At 34.7% G+C, this 20,909-nt stretch overlaps 1 long non-coding RNA gene across 1 annotated transcript; it reads right to left on the bottom strand.

The window, feature by feature from the left end:
• Positions 1-2,259: 2,259 nt before the first annotated feature.
• Positions 2,260-17,509, bottom strand: LOC143268352 (uncharacterized). Its single transcript, XR_013044204.1, has 3 exons — positions 17,410-17,509; positions 6,107-6,179; positions 2,260-2,340 (listed from the first exon to the last, which is right to left on the bottom strand). It is a non-coding gene; the product is annotated as an uncharacterized LOC143268352 (long non-coding RNA).
• Between the last annotated feature and the right edge of the window lie 3,400 nt (positions 17,510-20,909).

Below are 20,909 nucleotides of genomic sequence, written 5' to 3'. Positions count from 1 at the left end.
TCTGTATGTCAAATATCCTTTGACTCCCTTCTCTTTCAGGTGATCAGAACAGTAAATCATATGAAGGGTTTTTACAATCAGCTCTCTGTCTGGGGTCACATTGCTTCCTCTAACCTGTGACATGCTGAACTTAGATTTTTGGGGTGCTTTTCTCATTAAACTCAATTCAGCTTTAAGAACTGTATGGTTTTCATAAGATTGGAGGTGAACCTCACAGTTTGATAATTTAACTGATTCATTCTTCAAATTTCTGCCAAGTACTTCGAAACAATGACCCTAAAAAGAGTGTGCAAAGTACATTTACATGCACACTCAAAATACACAACTTTTGAGTCATTCCTAGCACTTTTCCAAGTATAATTTTACTAGATTTTTGCATCATTTTAGAAAATGAACAAAAATAAAGTGCTCAGTAAAGAATAAACCACATCAAGATGAGTAATAAAGAGCCACATAAGCAGGTGCTTCAGGAATGCCCACAGATATACCAATGCAGGTCCCATGTTTATGAGAGAAAGGCCAGCCCCAACAGATTTTCTGAAGTTACCGGGAAGTTTCTGCCACTGTGACAAGGAGACTTCAAGTCCATCTACATTCACCCTCAGCATGTGTGAATGGCAGAGATAATTTGGCCTTAGTCTGACACAGTGAGGGGATCTCATGCAAGCTAATTGGAGCTATTACTCCAGTATGTTCTCAGCATCATGCGATCTTCACAGTTCACAGCTGGTACCTTTGAGTATTGACAAAATGCACAGAATTGCACCTTACAGGGAAATTAACCTTGACAATTATTACCTTTTATCCTCCAGGAAAACAACAAAAAAAATACCTCTAATCACTTAGACAGTTAAATAATCTCTGACCAGCAAACACAAGATAAGAAGGCACAATCCTTTAATAATGCAGAGTCATCATTTTCCTGGTGTATCCAGCAATGTGTTTAGCAAGTCTTGTTCTATAACTGCTTTAATTAAATGACTTGTTATCTGTTGGCTCTTATGTGGAGCACTCCTCACCAGAAGGAGCTCATAAGGTTCATAAAACTCATGAGAAATTTTAAAAACTTAGGAAGTTCTTCTCTAAGGTTGTAGAAGCACAAAACTAGATGAGGGAGGATGATTTCTCATCAGCCTGGCTACCTGAACATTTTATATGATATTCCAGTATAGATTTTGAGGGGTTTCTGGGAGAAATTTTGGGGTATGCAATAACTAAATTCACACATAATGGTATAAATAGCTCCAAGAAACTAGTTGGCTCAACAAGCTGAACTTAGGGGGAATATCTTGTTGGTCTATTTCCTGTTTTATCTGAGGTAAATAGAAACAGACTAGAGAAAAGGCAGCATGATACATTTTAAAGATATTTATTGTAGAAGAACTCTAATAATAAAGAAACCTAAAGTTTGTGAGCCAGTCAGACAGAATGACAGGATATTATCATAAAAAATTACCTCTGAGTGGGTTCTTTCTATGACATTAGTAATGACATAAACTTCTTGACTATTTGAAGATTATTTGAGATTAATTTTGCAGTTCAGCACAATATTGAACATGAATACTGCTTAAGAGGCCAGGTAAAACAATGTGCGTGTGTGCATGCATGGACACACACACACATACATAATTAATATATCTCAAAATTAACAGAATTATAAATATATAAATTTAATAGTGGTCTCTAATCTGTTGTCTTATCAGTCAAGTGGGGACAATAATGAAGAAAATCTTACAGATTACAACAAGATATCTATATGGAAATGAATATGCTCTCTCTAGGTAAATATAGAATATTTAATAATCATCTAACAAATATTAGCATTGTAATTCAGAATTTCATCAAATTCCCACCTTTTCCCACTTCTATCTTTAGCATTATCAATGCCTGGGTGAACTACAACTCACATAGAATATCTTCCCTAGGGGAACAGATACTTTCTGTAACAATGAAGACACAGAACCTGATTCTTCTTTGAAAGACATGTATATGACAGCCAAGCAGAATCCAAGACCTTTGAAAATCTTTGTTCTTTTACACTTACATTGCACTAAATAAAGGACGTGAACAAAATCATATGACAAGTTCAAAATATAAAGAGGAAAATGGAAATTTAAGGATTGGCCAGAGGAAGTCTTAAGTATGTTGCTGATAATGAACATGCTTCCTTTATTTCATGGTAATTCCACAAAAGGAATTACATGAATTCTAATATATATATTTGAGAAATATGGCCATAATATTCAGAAAACAACCATCTGAAAATAATAAATCACTTTTATTTGTTGGTTTTAATGTGAACTTTGTGGTAGCTGGTTGTCTTGGAAGTCATTTTCATAGCTTTGGAGAAAAAAACAAACAAACAGGAAACTGTCAGTCTTTTTCTTGTGAAAAGCCCCTATCTTCATAAAATAAAATACTCTGCATTTATTCTTGACATTTGAATTTTGATTCATAGTACTCTGAAACATTATAGTATTATATACTAATAAATAAGTTTAGTCACCTATTTTGAGGTAGTTTTAACCTGAGTAGTACAGCATGTTATCTTGCTCGGGTGCTCCACTTTATGTCAGGATCCATTAGTAGGGTACTTGGGAAAGCTGATTCTTAACATCTTAAGTTTGGGGTTCACAAGAGAAATACGGAGGCAGAGAACCAACAGAAAGTGTGGTTTAGCAGGAACATTATATTGCAAATATTCTGCTGATGATCCTGGGATCTCTTCAGGGGAATGTGCATAGTGGGTTGTGTGAGCAATTTGCACTTTTTCCCTCAAGCCATCATGTTCTGTAAGAATGGTAGTTTCTAGTCACTCTTTCTTTCTCCCTTTCTCCATTTCTCTGTCTTTCTAGCTACTTTCCCTCTATGTATGTGTCTCTATGCCTCTGTTCCTCTCTTTGACTCTCTGCCTCTCCATTTCCTTTTCTGTAAATTTACTTTTAGATTTCCTTGTGGTAGTTCTTCAAAATTGTCTTTAAATTCCTCTGAAGTTTATGTTGTTATTTCTTTGTATTCTCTGCACACAGAATTTAGTATTTAGTGCATATGCTTCTGTTCAGGATATTGTTTCTGCTACTGGCAATGAAACCTATTTTTCCTAATTTTTCTATGTGCTGCATTCTTAGGTTTGAAAAAAATCTAACTTTTCACATTGCACATTTTAAGATCCCTTACAGTTATATTAAGACCTTGTCTGTTAATGACTAAAGCTTGGCATAAATCAGATAATATGCAAACAATGTATATACTAATACTTATTTCATATGCCTTCCTCCACATTATCTTTTCTTGTGTCATTGATTTTGCATTGCTTAAAAAATATTTCTCAAACATAGCTATAGATTAAAACCACAAGTGGTTATGTCTTTGAGCACTGATACTGATTTTAGTATATATACTTATATATACTTTTCTGATGGTGTCAATAATAAATTACTAAATGATAGAAACTTACCTAAAACACACATGCTAGATATGGCATGATTAGCATGTTCTTTTTTATCATCCCTCAAAGTGCTCAAAATGGTAAGTGCCAGGGCTATTAATTTTCATAGAAAAATCTAGGGAAGATTCTAGATCCAAGCCCATCCAGTGTGCCAGAAATTACATCCTTGTGATTATATGACTGCTGTCCCTATTTCCTGGCTGCCCAGAGGCCTGATGCCTCCATGGCATCTGTGTGCCAATCTTGGCAGGTGCCTCTCTCATTCTGAGATCCAGGATATACTCTTTGTTTTGACAATTAGAACCTGAATTATATCAGAAAAGTCACTCTCGTTGTTACCTAAAATTCATAGGTGACAGAGACTTGTAAGTAGATAACTTTGGGTAGACTCTGCTCTACTTACAATGTACTAGAATAAAAATCATTTAAAATTCTTAATTTATAACATGCCTAGAGATTTTCATTTATTGGTATGAAGATAAAATATAATCCAACATTTATAAACTTATTTTCTAATAAAGGTACTCCTCATTACTTCTTCCTAATATTGTGTTTACTAACATTTATTATGTATGTTGCATTTGATGTTATATACTATGCTGGATTCAATTATACTCTTTCTGCAGTTCAAATTAAACAGACTTTTGGGAATGTACTTAACCGAAAGTCATTCCTAGAATGATTCTATGCATTTATTTACTATTTTTTTTTACTGCTTACTTACTGATCTACTTCAATTATCTGCCAATATAATGAACAAAATAATCAGTCGGGGGAATTGATTAAAACGAAGATTCTGTTGTAGTGGACTGCTTTTGAAACAACTTCTGTCTGTAGCTACCAAGTCCTTCAGTGAGGCTGATATGGCTCTTTTAGGAGCTCCATTTGAACAGGAAAGCCCTAAAACTCCATTATACAGAATAAAATAAAAAGTGATTTAAGTCTCACCTCTTATTATTTAGATAATGCCATCAAGTTAATTATTTTGATTCTACAATAAGAAGGAATTGGGTTTCTGGAGTCTGATTTCACATTTGTATGTTTTTGTACGCATATTTTAATGAAATTTTTGGTAAAAATTGAGGTCTGTCATTTCTTAAAATCCTACAAGTGGTGCATCCTTCTGAATTTCTAACATCAGTTTTTTTTTTTTTTTTGATGCTGAGTGGAAGTTCATCTTTACATTTCCGACCAGGCACTGATCCTGAGCCTGGTTACACAGTATCCTAGCTGAAAACCAGAGAAGTCACACTGAGCTATTTTGTAAGATACCAACTGATATTTGGAAATTGGACTGTCATTACTTTAATGGATTTTGTATTTTTCATACTGTACCAACAGTTTTCCCTCTATTTTATTCACTTTTGATATTTATTACATTTTTTCACTAGCCTTTTCTTCTCTGTTTTAAAAAACCCTTGACCAAGTGAGAGCAGCAACTTTGGGCAAAGCGATTCTCCACAGCAGTCTGTATTCATGCCAGCTGTGATTTCATTTGTATTGAATCACAGTAATCCCTAAAACAATTTATGAAGTAGTTTTTGAAACCATAATTTAAACTTATATTTTCCTGAAATGAAGGTATATGGAGGCATTTTTTTCTGATACTTCTCATTTTGTAACTGAACTTAGGCCTGCAGGTTTATATTTATTGGCATTCCTTCTTTGACTAGAGGAGATAGCCATCCAAAAGCAAGGGTAGATTAATATACAAATATGTTTACTTGCAGGTGTAATGTGTATTTCATTTCCTGCTTCCCACAGCCCACATGGCCTTGTTTGGGCATAGATAAACAGGTGCATGTAGGCATATGACCAAATCTATTCCAAAACACAAGTGACCAGTGTACTTCTACAGATTCAGTCCAAGTAGAGGCTTTTTTATTGACTACAGGTGGTTACTCAGTACATAATAAAAAGATTCCAGTTGACTGGTTACATTCTTAAATAACGCTAAAGGGTATTTTGCGCCCCATGGATGGAAGGACCAGTTTGTGATCTAAGATGGCAAGGCAAATTTGAATCATGTATGACCACCTTCTATATGCTTGAAGCCAACAGAGATCTAAAGATTCATTTCTAATTTATGAAGAATTTGATACTTAAAAAAAATAGTCATCGATTTCAAACTTCCTCATCTTTCCTTAGAATATCGCAGGAGTGTAAATAAGTACTTACTAGTTGAAAACACTGAAAGAGCTACTATTAGGGTACATGTTTAAATTATTGCTTTCACCGTATGTTTCCTCCTACTGTCTTGGCTACCAATGTGTTTCTTTAAGAAAAGCATGGGGGCTTCAGGTGTCAGTCATAATATTAGGCCATAGCAACTGGATGTGGGAACACACAAATACATGCATGTGAAGACTGATAAATAAGCTGGGATCAATAGTGTCCCATAGTCATGATGAGATAAATATAGAATAAGGAGTAATGTGGTTGCAGCCATTAAAAATTAGAAGGTACTTGATGTGAGAATGGGAACTACATACAGAATAAAGTCTAGTAGTTGGTCTTAGATATAACTACTGAGAGCAAACCTTGAGCATTCTTGAATAGACTAGCAATGTAAATGTTACAGCATTCAGAAACATAAGACCTGATAATTAGGTAACAATATGTAAAATATTATGACACTGGATCCTTCCCTTGCCATACCTCTGGATGCTTTGACTGCATTGTATTTCTCCATGAATTGAAAGCTCAGTGATCTCTGACCACCCTGTAGACGCTAAAATTATAAAAAAAATTCATAGTATTGTAAAATTTTTTCACAACCCACCAATACCCCTCAGATCTGCACTCTGAATCCCTTTCCTTACTTACCCTTGCAACTCTCTTGTCATTAATATATATTTATCTATTCTATACATTTTCCAGCTATTAACTTGCAAGTTTTATGATAGTGAGACTCTATTAACTCACTTTTAAATCTTTACAGATCATAACATTACATGATATACAGAAACAATTCACTATATATTAAATTGGTAAGTGATTATGTGAATTCTGAAATTATTTCAATAAGAAAAATGTACATAAAAATCAAGTATCATTGATCTATTTTACTTAAAACATTGTAGAAAAGTCACAACCGCATGTTTTCAATTCATATAGATAAAAAATAAATAATTAGAATCTAGAATCAAATAATAATTTTGTGTGAATCCAACAGGATGCTGTGTGCTTTTTAAGGATAGTACTTCTTCTATCTTACTGTTATGTGCATAAAGAAGTGGCAAAAGCAAAATCTCAGAATATTTACACATTTTGACTTCTAAGTGATGTGTTTGTAGGTGGGTGCCACCTTGCCTACCCCCAATGTTTAATTTATTAAGGAGTCAAATATTCTTTCAATCTGACATTTATGGCAATATAAACTGTACATTATGACATAGTTTTGCATAGCATCGATGTCTTAAAAGAAATAGAGACAAATTGAGTAAGTGGGAAAGAATATAAAAATACTCATCTGATAAAAATGTTAATGCAAAAACCCTAAAATTAAAGTATCAAATTGTAGGTACTAAATCAAAAATTTAACAAATAAACCCAAAATATATTCATAAACATATACAAAACAGGAAACAGTCATTTATGAAGAATGAATAAAATACTATAATTATATAAACAGTTGAATAATATTGTCTATAATCCTTCTAGAGCTTACCATAAAATAATTAATCACTAAATGATTTAATTTTTCACACATATTGATATAAGCTAACAAAATTAGGTAGTGAAATTCTTGACTATTCTCACTGATTCATAATAATTAAAATCATATTCAAAATTCTTATCCAAAGCAAGAATAGAAATTTAGCAACCAGTATTATTGGCTTCACAGATATAGTTAAGATAAGAAGTCCTTTAGATAATATAGTATATAATAATAGGAGATATTGATACCAGTTAAGCATATGGTATGCCTGAGTCAGAGGAGGATTGTGCTAAGTATTCAGAAGCAAATCTATAACTATGAAGGCAGTTGTTTAAAGAAAACCATACTGGATATAATAAAATGCATGGTAAACAACTGATCTCTAAGCTTTGGTTTCTGAAAATTATAAATATAGATAGTACTATTGTCTGTATGAAGTAGGTTTGATGTGATATAATCTAATATGCCAACTTTCATGAAGTTTGGTCATTGAATCTCCAAATACTATGTGTACAATTGCATTTAAAGCATTAAAAAAGTAGCATTTACCAGATCTGCTGATATGTCATGTAACTCCTATGACAACGCCAACTGGCCTCTATCTCCGGGTAATTGTGAGAAATATCTATCACTCACTTGCCTGATACATGTTAATTGCTTGTCCAATACAGCACTGCAATGTTTAGAGCAAATCCATGTTATTATTATTATTCCCTAGGCCATAATGAAAGGGTGCTCTGGAAAGGAACTAATGGTTGCTTCCAACATCCAGTAAGAAACTTAGACTCCTAGTCTAACAACCATGACCTTAACAACACACACATGGAAGTGCATCTTCTCCCAGCTGGGATGGGAGAAGACACACTTAAATCATATTTACATTCTTGTAAAATGATTTCCTTTCAGAGGCCTCAGTTTAATTCTATCCACCAGAAACTGAACTACAGAAATTTCAATAGTTTTGCTCAAATTTCTAAACTTACCCCAGTGGGTAATGGAACAATACAGAAAATGTTCCCATGAACTATTTAATACAATTACTTACCTGTGGTGAAATATCAATAATCAATTTATTAATTTCCTAATGGTTAAAGTAAGGCAGCAGTACAAATATTAAAATGCCATAATTTTCTTTCATTTTACTCAATTCCAGTTTATCCGAGTATCAATTTAATACAATAATTTTCAGCCTCATTTAGTGTTGTAAGTCAATGGCTTCTGTTGTGTACAACAGTTGTAGAACCAAATGTAGGAGCCAGATATCCCCAGTAACTCTCATGTCCCTTCTACAGTGCACACCATTCTCTTGATCTGAAGTTCCTGAAATTTCTTATTTTCATGATTTCTAATAAGATTTTGTCCTATTTTAGGATACTCTGTACATCCTCCTACATGATTATAGCCATTTGTTTCTGGTATCTCTTGGCTTGTAGAAAATTTGAAATCATCAAGTTGTTTAAATTCTCAATAAGCTGCTTTAATTCCCAGGAAGTTGTCTTTTGTGTGAATATACCAAAAATTGTTATGTACATTTCCTGGTTTTTCTAAGTGACTGAAGTTGCTGTGGATATCCATGTATAGGCAAACAGGTTTGACATATGTTCCATTTATTCTTACACACAGAGCTAAAGCTGAGATTCTTACTTACATAACTTTATTTTGCCAGTCAGAGAATTCATGTAACTCATTTCTAGGATTCCAGCTCCAAGAAAGGTAACCATTTTGAGCTGTGTTACTTAGGTTACACTGTTCAAAAGAATTCATTTGAATTCATATGCAGCTTCAAACACTAGTGCTATAAAATATATATAATTAGTAATATTAATAGTGCTATAATATATATTAACCAGTCTTTGGTAGAGCTGGCATGGACATTGTCTTCAATTCACCCTAGTCTTTAAAGACTTCAGTTGGTAAGATACTCTCCCTTGACTTGCTCATCCTCTTCTGTGCTTCCATAAGTCTTTGGACATAGTTCTGGAATAGCTTCTCAGTCTTAGTATTTCTGAGGAAAAGACTATACAGTCTTCCTGTTTCTACACTGACCATTGGAAAACAATCATTGCTGAGATTTTGTTATGAATGTAGGACAGCAGAGCCGTTTCTGCCTCTGCCCATACTATGCAACTTTGAATTTATTAATGGATCTTGGGTTCAAAATACTGTTTAATTCATCTGTACACATGCAAAGGAATGCTTTCCCTTCCCAAGAATCAGCTGACCTTTGATGTTCTTAGAACTTCAATAGAAGGTTTTCCTACTCATTAATGAAATAAGTGGGTTTTATTCTACTCTCTTCAAGCAGATTTTGGTGGGATGAGAGAAGTCTTGACATTTTTATGAAGTCTGTAAGTATTTGTTTGGAAGAAGTCATAAAATAGCAATGTAGTCATTTTATATATGTGCTTGAATGGCAACTAGTCACCTTTTCTCTATCTTCGCATGTCATCAAAGGAGAATCTTGCTGGCTTTCTGCACTGTTTTTCATTGTCTTTCTTACAGATGATCAGTAACAGTCACAACAAATTTACTTATGCATGCAAGCTTCTAGTTAGTATACAAGTGATACCCATATTTACTCTTGGAATCTATTAACATTTATTTTTCTACCTTAATATTATTCAGTTCTGTGGAAAACTTCTCTTTCTCTTGCTGTCTTGTAAGAAGAAACAGAAATACAATAAGCCTTAGGGTTTGGCAGATTTTGTACTCTTTTATTACAAGTAAGTTTTACATTCAGATGAGTACAAGTTCTTATCCTGTAGAATGTCTGCTATATATCAATAATGCTGCCTTACCGATTTTCAAATGCCAGATAAAATTAGCCCCTCCAATTTAATTCTATTTCTAAATCAGTATCTTACACTCAGAAATAAAAGATTAGCTAGGCTTGGTGCCACATGCCTCTAATCCCAGCATTCAGGAGGCAAATTCAGGAAGATTTCTGAGATTTAGGGCAGCATAGTCTACAAAGAGAGTTCCAGGACAGAGACAGTTATACAGAGAAATCTTATCTCAAAATAAAACAAAAACACATGAAAGTTAAAGATTAATTAATTAAACAAGTAGTGTCATGAAAGAAAAACAGCTTAGTGAAAAGCAATAAATAAAGGAGAAATTTCCTAATTTAAAAAGCTCCCTTATAAGGGAGTAGGGGACTGGACCTGCCTGGGCTAAATCTACCAGGCTGAGCTGAATCCCCAGGGGAGTCCTTGCCCTAGAGGTGATGTTAATGGGGGGTGAATTGGGGGGAAGGAGAGCAGGAGGAGGGAGGACAGGGGAATCCGTGGCTGATATGTAAAATTAAATAAATTATAAAATTTAAAATAATAATAAAAAGTAATATTTTTATTTTTTACAGATAAAACACTTTTCAAATTGTACAAATGCCCATCACCATGGTGATGGAATAGTAAAAGATGGTACTTATATTACTTTAGAAAAGTTTTCCCACAATGTAAACACACACTCTTGCACATACATGAACGAATGCATGCATACACGATATGAGACACTTTATAATAAAATGCACTAATTTCATTTGTAAACCCATAAAGATTTTTACAGATTTTAGGCAAAGTCTTTAAAAACTAAAATGTGTATATCCACTGCAAGGTTATAGTAATAGAGGACCATCTAAAATACTTCACAATTACTGTCTAGGCTGCTCAGCAAATTCATTTATCATTTTGAAAGGAAATCCTATTGTTTAGCTCAGATTTTTTCTCAGGTGAAAGGAAAATTAAGACTATATTCATGTATAATTTTTTCCCATCAGACATTGGTGTACTGTTTTCTTACACATCATTCTGATAGAATATTTTTTTTTATAAGGAAATCCCCATTTTCTGTCAGTAAAGGCTTAGGATATTTTAATAAATATCTGAGAATTAACATAACATAACAATATACCTGGTAACTCAGTTAAGTAGAATATTTTACCCTATGTAATTCTTAAGCAATATGTAAGTTGTCATTCTAAAATATTTACAATATAAATTATTAAAGAAGGATAAATATTTGAATAATAATGGAATCAATAAGAAACACTTTATAATATGATACTCTCCAAATGCATTCTAATCTATATTTTTCCAATTTACTGAAAACTGAATAGATTCTAAACTACAGAAAATTCAAATTCTGACTAAATGTAACTCCATATGGTTTTCTTTTTTTTCTTTCTATTTTTTAATGTACAATATAAATGTGAAGCACCTCCTTTGAATTCACACTCCATGGTTTCTTAAAATGCAGGAGATGTCAAAGTCATAACTAGACCTATGTATCTTCCACCTCATTAGAAGGAAACAGAACAGAATGAGAAGCATGCAGAAGTATGGGGAAAGGAAAAATGTAGCATTGCAAAGTGTAAATGATTTCAAAAATAAATGTTGTATAAGCCCCTGTTTATAGTTGACCACGTGCATGTCAGCATGGTGTACTTATAGCTCATTTTACCTATGGGGTGGCTACTTGTAAGAATTCACTTATAGGGAAAACCTTTAGAATTAGATAAGTATTTGAACATCAGTGCTCATGTGATTTATTGCTGACAACAATGTTGTACTTACAACTTGTGCCTGAGAAATAATGACGTGTACCAGACTAACCTAAAAGGTAAATAAATAAACTCTGACACTTAAACAAAATATTCTCTTAGACTTAATACTTTTACTAGCTAAACTTTATCTTCATTGTTTTGAATTTATATCTTCAAAGAAAGAGTGTTCTGTGAATAAATTTGTTACTTAATTGAACTCTTTAATGAAATTAAAAAGCGGCTTAACAAACATTGTTACTATTTATTTCCTAATAAGAAAGATGTAACAACCCATCTTAGTGCACAGAGAAAGAATAATAATTCAGGTCATATTCCTTCCTCCAAGTTTCTTATACTATGGCACAGGGAGAAACGCTTGTTTTTGCACTGAATTAATTTTCAACTTTTCAAAGCTTTGTTATTACCCTAATTTAGGATTCAATTTCTTTTTTATTGAAAACAAAGCTTTTTTATACAATATATTCTTATCATAGGTTCCACTCTCTCATCTCCGAGATCCTTCCCACCTCTCCACCCTTCCAACCCCATGCTTTCTTTCTCTTTCTTAAAAAAATGAACAGGCAATAAAAATGACAAATGAACAAGAAATAAACAAAATTAACAAATGAACAAACAAAATAAAAGAAAAAAATACAAGAAAAGAATATGAGAAATTCCTACATGCACACACATGTACCATAAAACCACTAAATTGAGATCCAGAGCCTATATGATATTCAAGCAAAAGATCACTAAGTTAAAAAATTGCCAAGCATAACAATATGAGATAAAATACCTCCAAAATATCTTTGAGTTTGTTTTTTGTTGGCCATCTACTACTGGGCATGAGGCATTGAAGTGTGGTTTATATACACAATGAGATTCCCTTTAAGAAACCAAAATTTCCTTCCAAGTGGTTAATTACAGGTAGCTTCTTGGTGGGGGATAGGAGTTTCTAATTCTCCATTTCAGTGCTGCCCCCATCCCCCTGATTTGGATTTGTACAGACCCCATGCATGCTGCCACAGTCTTTCTGTGTTCACGTGTGTTTCAGTTCTTTCTTGTCTCAAAGGCCTAATTTTTTTTGCATCATTCATCCCCTCTGACTCTTACACTTTTCTTTCTCCTCTTCTGCAGTGTTCCTTGAGCCCTGAGGAGAAAGATTTGATGAAGACATTCTCTTTAGGACCGTGTGTTCCAATTTGTCTCAATCTGCATATTGTCTTGCTGTGGGTCTCTGTATTTACCCCTATCTACTGCAGGAGGAAGCATCTGTCGTGATGACTGGGCAGGTCACTAATCTTCCAGTATAGCAGAACGACCTTAGGAGTCATTTTATTGCTATATTCCTTTAGCAAAACAGTGTTTGATTTTCTTCTAAGTTTTTGGCCTACCTAGTATTGGGTTCTTGACCACCTGAGTAGTGTCAGGAATTCCACATAATGGGCTCCACATAAGTGAGTTGGACTTAAAACCAATTCTATAGTGCTTAGTTTCCCCTACACGGTTAGTAGCTCATATCATGCATGCAAGTCACTTTTGTAGATTTTGTAATGTTTGTAACAGAGTTAGTGTTTATTTCTTCTCTGGTACCATTAGCACTGGCAGTTGGGATGAAGGCTTTAGTTAGGCACCAGCTCTACTTCTCTGCATTTAATGAGTTACGTATGTGTTGTCTTCCTTAATGAGGCCCTAGCATCAGTTTGTGGAGAGCAACCAATATCCTGGAAAATTGACTGAGTTGGTTGGAGGTTTTCATTGTAGCCATTTGTAATTTTTTTTTTTTTTGGTTTTTCGAGACAGGGTTTCTCTGTGTAGCTTTGCGCCTTTCCTGGAGCTCACTTGGTAGCCCAGGCTGGCCTCGAACTCACAGAGATCCTCCTGGCTCTGCCTCCCGAGTGCTGGGATTAAAGGCGTGCGCCACCAACGCCCGGCCCAATTATGTGTTTTTAATTGACATTCATACCTTGGAGGTAGCAAATAGCTCTCTGGACTTAGCACCCACAGAATAATAGAGAAAACATACTTAGTACTACAAACTGAGCCAATACCTATGATTAGTGAAGTTATGGTTCTTAGAGGAAAATCTACAACTACCTTTGACTAACTAGCATTAATCTCAAAATTCTAATCATATGTCCTTATACCCACAGATAAGTTTAGCAGTCACATCAAAGAAATATCTTTGCAACAGAGGGAGACCATTTTGGAAAACCACAAGCAATCAAAATATAGAGCTGTAGAGCCTAGTACCAACGGATACAGCTACAAAACACTCCTGCACCTAAGGGTCAGAGGGAGTGGAAAGATTGTAAGAGCCGGAGGACCAGGGAATTTGCTGTAAGGTTGTGGACTGAGAGACTGGAACTGGACTGCACAACTCTGCATTTTGATTGGTTGTGGTTTTCTGTAGTGGTCTCTCTCTGTTGCGAAGGGAAATTTCATCAATGAGAGGTGAGGAATAAACTTATCTGTGGGTATAAAGGCAAATGCTACAGGTAGGCATTAGGGATTATGCTGATGTAGTAAATTAGTGGTTGTAGGTTCTACAACAACCATGTTCAACACCACTGCATAGTTATCTAGGTTTCCAGTGCCAGGTATGGTCTCGCTCTTGTTGAGCAAGTCTTAAGGCATCAGATTGCCTGAAACTGGACTTTCTGATAGCTGTGAGCAGCTAGCTATGTGAGTACTGGGCACGGAAACCTAGTCTCATGGGGATCTGCTAAAATGGAAGCTGCTGGCAGCCACTATCAAAATGTAATTCCTGCTTATTCTCCCTTCCTAAAAAATTTCAAGCAACATCCTCCCATTCATGAAATCTAACCTAGTTGAGAAGCATTCTGGGACATGGTTCCACCTTTTAGTTCCTGCAATGTAAAAAAGCCATAAAAGTATAAGGAAGCCAAGACCTGACTTCAAATAATGAGACAAAGTTATATGTAATGAAATAGCCTCCTATGTCCCCAACAAGCTGACCATAAATATTGTAGCAGAGTGAATTCCAAAGCAGTTGTTAGCATTCTCAAACACATTTATGAATTCCAATGGCCTACTACTTTATGACTATTGAGCATAGTTTAGATATGTTTTTTATTTACAAGAAAAGAAAAATAAAAATGAATAAAAAAACTCAAAAAAGATAGATTGTATTCAAATTAAATGTAAAATTATCGTTAAAGATACATTTAAGAAAGTTTTGATGAATATGAGGCTTCTGCATTTCACATTAAAATTTTTAATAATGAATCACATGTTGAATATGTTACATATACAACCATTATAAAGTAATTGACTCTTTTTGACAATGAAATTATTGAAATTCTAATTTTCTAATAATGTTTAATATCCTTTTTCTTCTAGCCAAAATACAGGAAAATGTCCATATGTACATATTTTTGCATACTGAATGTACGTTATTTCTACCAACAAATTGTATAATCAATAACAGTGTATGTTTGTTAGTTAGAACTTATTAAAGCTCAAACTACATCCTTAATCCATATGTCAAAGATTGTTTCCCTGATTTAGAGATAACTGTATATTATTTTCTCTACACTTTATTCTAGGTAAACACTGTAATGGAGTAAGAATTACATCAATAACAATAATTAACATTTATTGACTACTTACTAAGGGTCTGGTAATCTGCTATGTTTGTGATGTCTATTAAATAATTGACACAGAATTGCTATTAAATTAACCATATTTATTCTCATTTTGCTTTTGTATTTATTCTTTAAAAGTTGCATACATTTATTCAATTTACTTTGAACCCATCCACCCTTCAAGCTCCATATAAGTTTCCATAGAGTTCTTTATCCCACCTCCATCTCAACTTTATGCATCCCTTTCTATATTACATTATATTACTTTGTCATATTTTAATCTCACAAATGCAACTAGAGCTACGCATATGTACATGGGTGTTGGGTCATCATCATTTGGGGCATGGGCAATGTTCCAGTGGCCAATCATTCCCTATAGTGACTTTCTGTCCCAAACAGCCATCAGTTTTCAATAACTTCTTAGGTAGAGGTGGAACCCCAGCAGCCTCTACACCCATTCATGCTACAGTTTTTAATTTGTTTCATCATTTGCTCATTTTATGAGGAAACTATGGCTACTATGAGTTCATATGTGTAACAGATATTCAATATCCAGAATCCAGCATTTCATGGCACTTCTCCCATTTCTGGCCCTTCAGTTGTTTTTTCCCACTTCCACAATGTTCCCTTGGGATTTGGGGCATGGACTTATTGTCCATGTCCTCCTATATTTATAGCTGATCACTATAGTTTCTTATCTTTATACTTTGACCAATCTCTGCATTAATCACTACTTGCTACAAATTGAAGTGTATGAAGGCTGGGAACAGCATACATGCATGTACATAAACCTAAATACTTAGGTAGTTTGACAACATGATATTTAATAAACAACAACACTTGGTTCTTTCCTAAGGTTTATGATTTCCCTAGTCATGGCTTTTGAGCATATTTATAATATTAATCATGGATCGATTCCCACTTATCAAGGTCTCAAATCTAGTTAAAAGAGCTGAGGGTAACCCCCATAAACACACTTGCCACTACTGTACCAAGAAGCAATTTTTTTCTTGACAGGTCATTGTGGTATTCTACTCCAAGTGCTGGATAAGATCAATGACATCTTTTCTCCCCTACTTACCTAAACAGAACCTTCCATGAATCTGAAAGCTAGCCATTAGGGAAAGAGCTCACTGGTCACTTCCAACCAAAGTATGTGGTAAATTCCAGATAAGGATTTTATCACCTAGTTATGGTGGCTACCAAGAAGAAAGGCGATAATCTCCACCTTGGGCGTTCCCCTAAAGCATCCACATTTCTCACTGGGATTCTCAGAGAGCTCTGATCCCTTATGTGGAATCCATCTATTCAAACTATATCTCCCCCTCTCTCACTATGTTTGTCTCTCTGTCTCCCTGTATATCTCTCTATCTCTGTGTGTCTCTCTTCATATATGTGTTTGCATATTGATGTGAGTATGTACATATATATATATATATATATATATATATATATATATGTATGTGTGTGTGTGTGTGTGTGTATTAATTAGTTTACAGAGTAAGGGGGTTTCATAATACTTCTTTATTTGTACACTGTTTTTGTTAACTTATCCACAATTCCCTTTACACAGGCCTCTTCTCTTTTTTACTTAACATTTTAGGTCTTTTCTCTCATATTATATGTGTTCCATCATTTTCTAATGGATTTTACTCAGATTTCAAGATTAAATTTTCCCAAGTAGATTCTTCATGCACAATTCAGTTTGGTTAGGACATTCCAGGTCCCTTTGTTTCCTCATCCCATCATTCCATTACCTCGTTGAATTCTTCTACTCCCAAAATTTATCAATTTACATTCATTTAATTTATATTCTTTTATCTAAATGTATTCCCTCTTCATTTTTATTTCATTATTCAATGAATTTTGCATGACTACTTGGATTGGGTTAAATTTCAATCCGAAACAGATCTTGAATTCAAAACCTACCATTTTAACTAATGATTATTAATAGGAACTGAACCTTCAATGTAATTTTAATGGTTTTGTAAGATGTAATGCTTATAGAATAATTTTAGGGTATTGCTAAATTTCCAAACTTTTGAGGAATATATAACATACAGAAATATATTTTAGCCTCAAATTCCAGAGCCATGGGAAAACAGTTCAATCTTCAATTTAATTTACTTCAACAGTCATGTAACTTAACCTGAATCTGCTCCCAATGCATGAGCATCCACTATGCTCCTCATAGTGAGAAATTTACAAGCCTCTGTGGTGGAGTCAACTTCATGAATACTGCAGAGATGTCAAAACCTCAACGAGTTCAAATCAAAAAGAGAAGGAATTATTAGCCTCCTGATGACTACAAGGCAGGACTCAGCCATTCTAAACTTCAATCCTTGACAAATCTAGACTTTGCTTAATGTGAAATGCATTTAAAATAAATAGTCATAATTTTGATCTAATAAATACTATGGTAATAAACATTAGCAAATAACAATTACTATTTTAGCTAATAATACAAAAAATATCTAAGGCAAAATTGCCAAACATGTATTTCAAGGAACAATAAAACAACAAGAAGCAAAACAATAGGCAATAAAACAGTATATTAGAACTAATAACTTCAAGGGCAGTCTCTCATACTCACTCTTAATTGTATGTTATTCATTGATTTTTGGTTGCCATGACATCCCAAATCATCAGTGTCTGGAGAAAATACTGATGTTGTAAAAAGGATTTCATAATTATGATATTTTTTTGGCCTTGCTCTTATTTTATTTTTGGCCATGTTGCCAATTACCATAAAAAGGAGATGTTTTCTTTCTTCCCTCCTAATTATAAAGTAGCTACTTCAGGATTGACGTCAAATAGGTGGTTTAAGATGCTTATAAAAGTATAAAAATTGCCATCCAATTCTTTATTTCATTGTTTTTCCTATTTTTATTATTCACAAATTTTACAGGTCTAAAAACTCTGCCTTTTTTATAGTTTCACTAGTTTAAATTTCCACACATTAAAGGAAATACTAACACAAAATATGATAATAAAAATGGTTCTTAAATAACGCCCAAGAGAGCTAGCTCCTAAGAATGTCTTTATCTATTCCTCGCAGGCACAGACTTAACATATCATAAGATGTGAACTCTATTTAGCTGACACTTCCATGGTGTGAGTGTTTTTTACAACTAATCAGCACCTGAGAAATCAAAGGTGTGTACCATCCGTCAGCTTTAATGAAGCATTAAAATACGTTAATGGAACTTAGGGCAATTAGAAAGTCTTTTATGCAGTACATCTACTAACAAGAACATTTTCAGGATTAATAATCATGGAGTAAAATTTCCAACAAAGACTTGGCCCTTCCTTTAACTCAGAAATCCCACTGGTAAAACGTGAATTGTTTTATGTGTTTCAGGAGGTGTTGGATATAATTAATGATTAAGTTGTTTTGAAGCATTAATAGCTCCGCGGTTGAAATTATAAAAGTCTTATAGTTCTTCTGTTGGGATCAATCAGAAAGAAAGAGAAAACATAATAAATGAACTGTACTTTTCAAAAATTTAAAATAACATTTAAAAGATCCGCTGTCTCAAAAAAGAATTATTTTACCTTGAACATATTTATCCAATTATCATACAGGATTGTTGAAACAGGGAAAGTTACCACTTTAGACAAAAGGTTACACAACATGTTTTAACTGAAAATGTTAATTTCTTTTTTTCAGTATAGAATAGAAGAGAATCTTATTCTTAAATCACACTTCCAGCCCCAAGCTCCCAAGTAGGACAATTATATAATATGCTACTATCCTCTGCTATCATAACAGATTCACAGCATCAGTTTCATTACTATCTGAAAAATTAATCTAAGCAGAAGAAAATTTAAGTGATTTTATTGTTAGCTCCTGATCATATTGGCAGCATCTCAACAATCAATACTGTACTCTTATAGGACTGTTGATAATTATATACAATGAAATAATGAAAGAAACATGAAATAAGTTGTTCTCCTGAAGCTAACCTTCCCTATGTGGCATTTGTTTTATTTCTGCTGGTAGTGTACACTCATGGGACTTGTCTCCTCAGTGGTCCAATTATCCTAGATAACTTTTTGGATCATGACGACCTTGTCTGCATAATTTAAAATCTTCACAATGGTACCATTTGCAAGCAGGCTTGCCATGTCAACATTCCTCTATTGGAACGTGAGGGATTCGTGCAGCAAAGGAATCTAGACATCAAGCCTCAGGAATGTTGCATCCATTCCTTCCTTTTCCCTTCCAACAGTTACCAGTGCTCTGCCGTTTTCCTCCACATCAGGTGCAACACACATAGACAGATTTCCAAGCCTTCTCAGCTAATGTTTCCATGCAGCTTAAAGGAAGAAAGACCTTAGTTAGAATTCTTATTACTTCCTTCTAAATGGATTTGTAATTTAGACCCTGTTACTGGATTTTTAAATTTCTCCTTGTATAAAAATCATCCTGAGTGAGGCAACCCAGACTCAGAAAGACAAACATGGTATGTACTCACTCATAGGAGGATACTAGATGTGGAACAAGGATGACTGGACTGCTACTCACATCACCAGGGAGGCTACCTGGAAAACAGGACCCCAAGAAAAACACAGAGATCCCCCAATGACAGAGAAATGGATGAGATCTACATGAACAACATGAACATGAGTGGGGGTAATGAAGGGCGAGGGTCAAGGGAAAGAGAGCTTGAGGGAGCAGGAGATCCCAGCTGGATCAAGAACAGAAAGGGAGAACAAGGAATAGGAGACCATGGTAAATGAAGACCACATGAGAATAGGAAGAAGCAAAGTGCTAGAGAGGCCCACAGAAATCCACAAAGATACCCCCACAATAGACTGCTGGCAATGGTCGAGAGACAGCCCGAACTGACCTACTCTGGTGATGGGATGGCCAAACACCCTAATTGTCGTTCGAGAAACCCCATCCAATGACTGAGGGAACTGGATGAAGAGATCCATGGATAGGCCCCGGGTGGAGCTCCGGGGGGTCTAATTAGCGAGAAAGAGGAGGGTTTATATGAATGAGAATTGTTGAAACCAAGGTTGGATAAAGCATAGGGACAAATAGCCAAATAAATGGAAACACATGAACTATGAACCAATGGCTGAGGGGCCCCCAACTGAATCAGGCCCTCTGAATGGGTGAGACAGTTGATTGGCTTGATCTGTTTAGGAGGCATCCAGGCAGTGGGACCGGGTCCTGTGCTCATTGCAAGAGTTGGCTGTTTGAAACCTGGGGCTTATGCAGGATCGCTTAGCTTGGTCTGGGAGGAGGGAACTGGACCTGCCTAGACTGAGTCTACCATGTTGATCTCAGTCCTTGGGGGAGGCTTTTCCCTGGAGGAGGTGGGAATGGGGGGTGGGCTGTGGGGAAGGACAGGGGGTAGAAGGGGGGAAAACAAAGGTATCCGTGGCTGATATGTAGAACTGAATCGTATTGTAAAATACAATAAAAAAAAATTTCTCCTTCTATATTCTTTTCCCTCACACAGTCCTTTCATAATAATTTAAATGGAATTAAGTTACTATTTTTTCATTATCATGCATGCCATACCTAAGACTGCATACAGAAAGTTTAGTTTTATTTCCACCCCAATAATTGGAAGTTAAATATTTGTTTTCTAAGTCACACTGTGGAAGAAATAAACAAATGAAAGAGTGTCATTG

Source organism: Peromyscus maniculatus, chromosome 13, assembly GCF_049852395.1.
Source record: "Peromyscus maniculatus bairdii isolate BWxNUB_F1_BW_parent chromosome 13, HU_Pman_BW_mat_3.1, whole genome shotgun sequence".
NCBI classification, from domain to species: Eukaryota; Metazoa; Chordata; class Mammalia; order Rodentia; family Cricetidae; genus Peromyscus; species Peromyscus maniculatus.
This window is presented reverse-complemented; position numbering and strand designations above follow the sequence as displayed.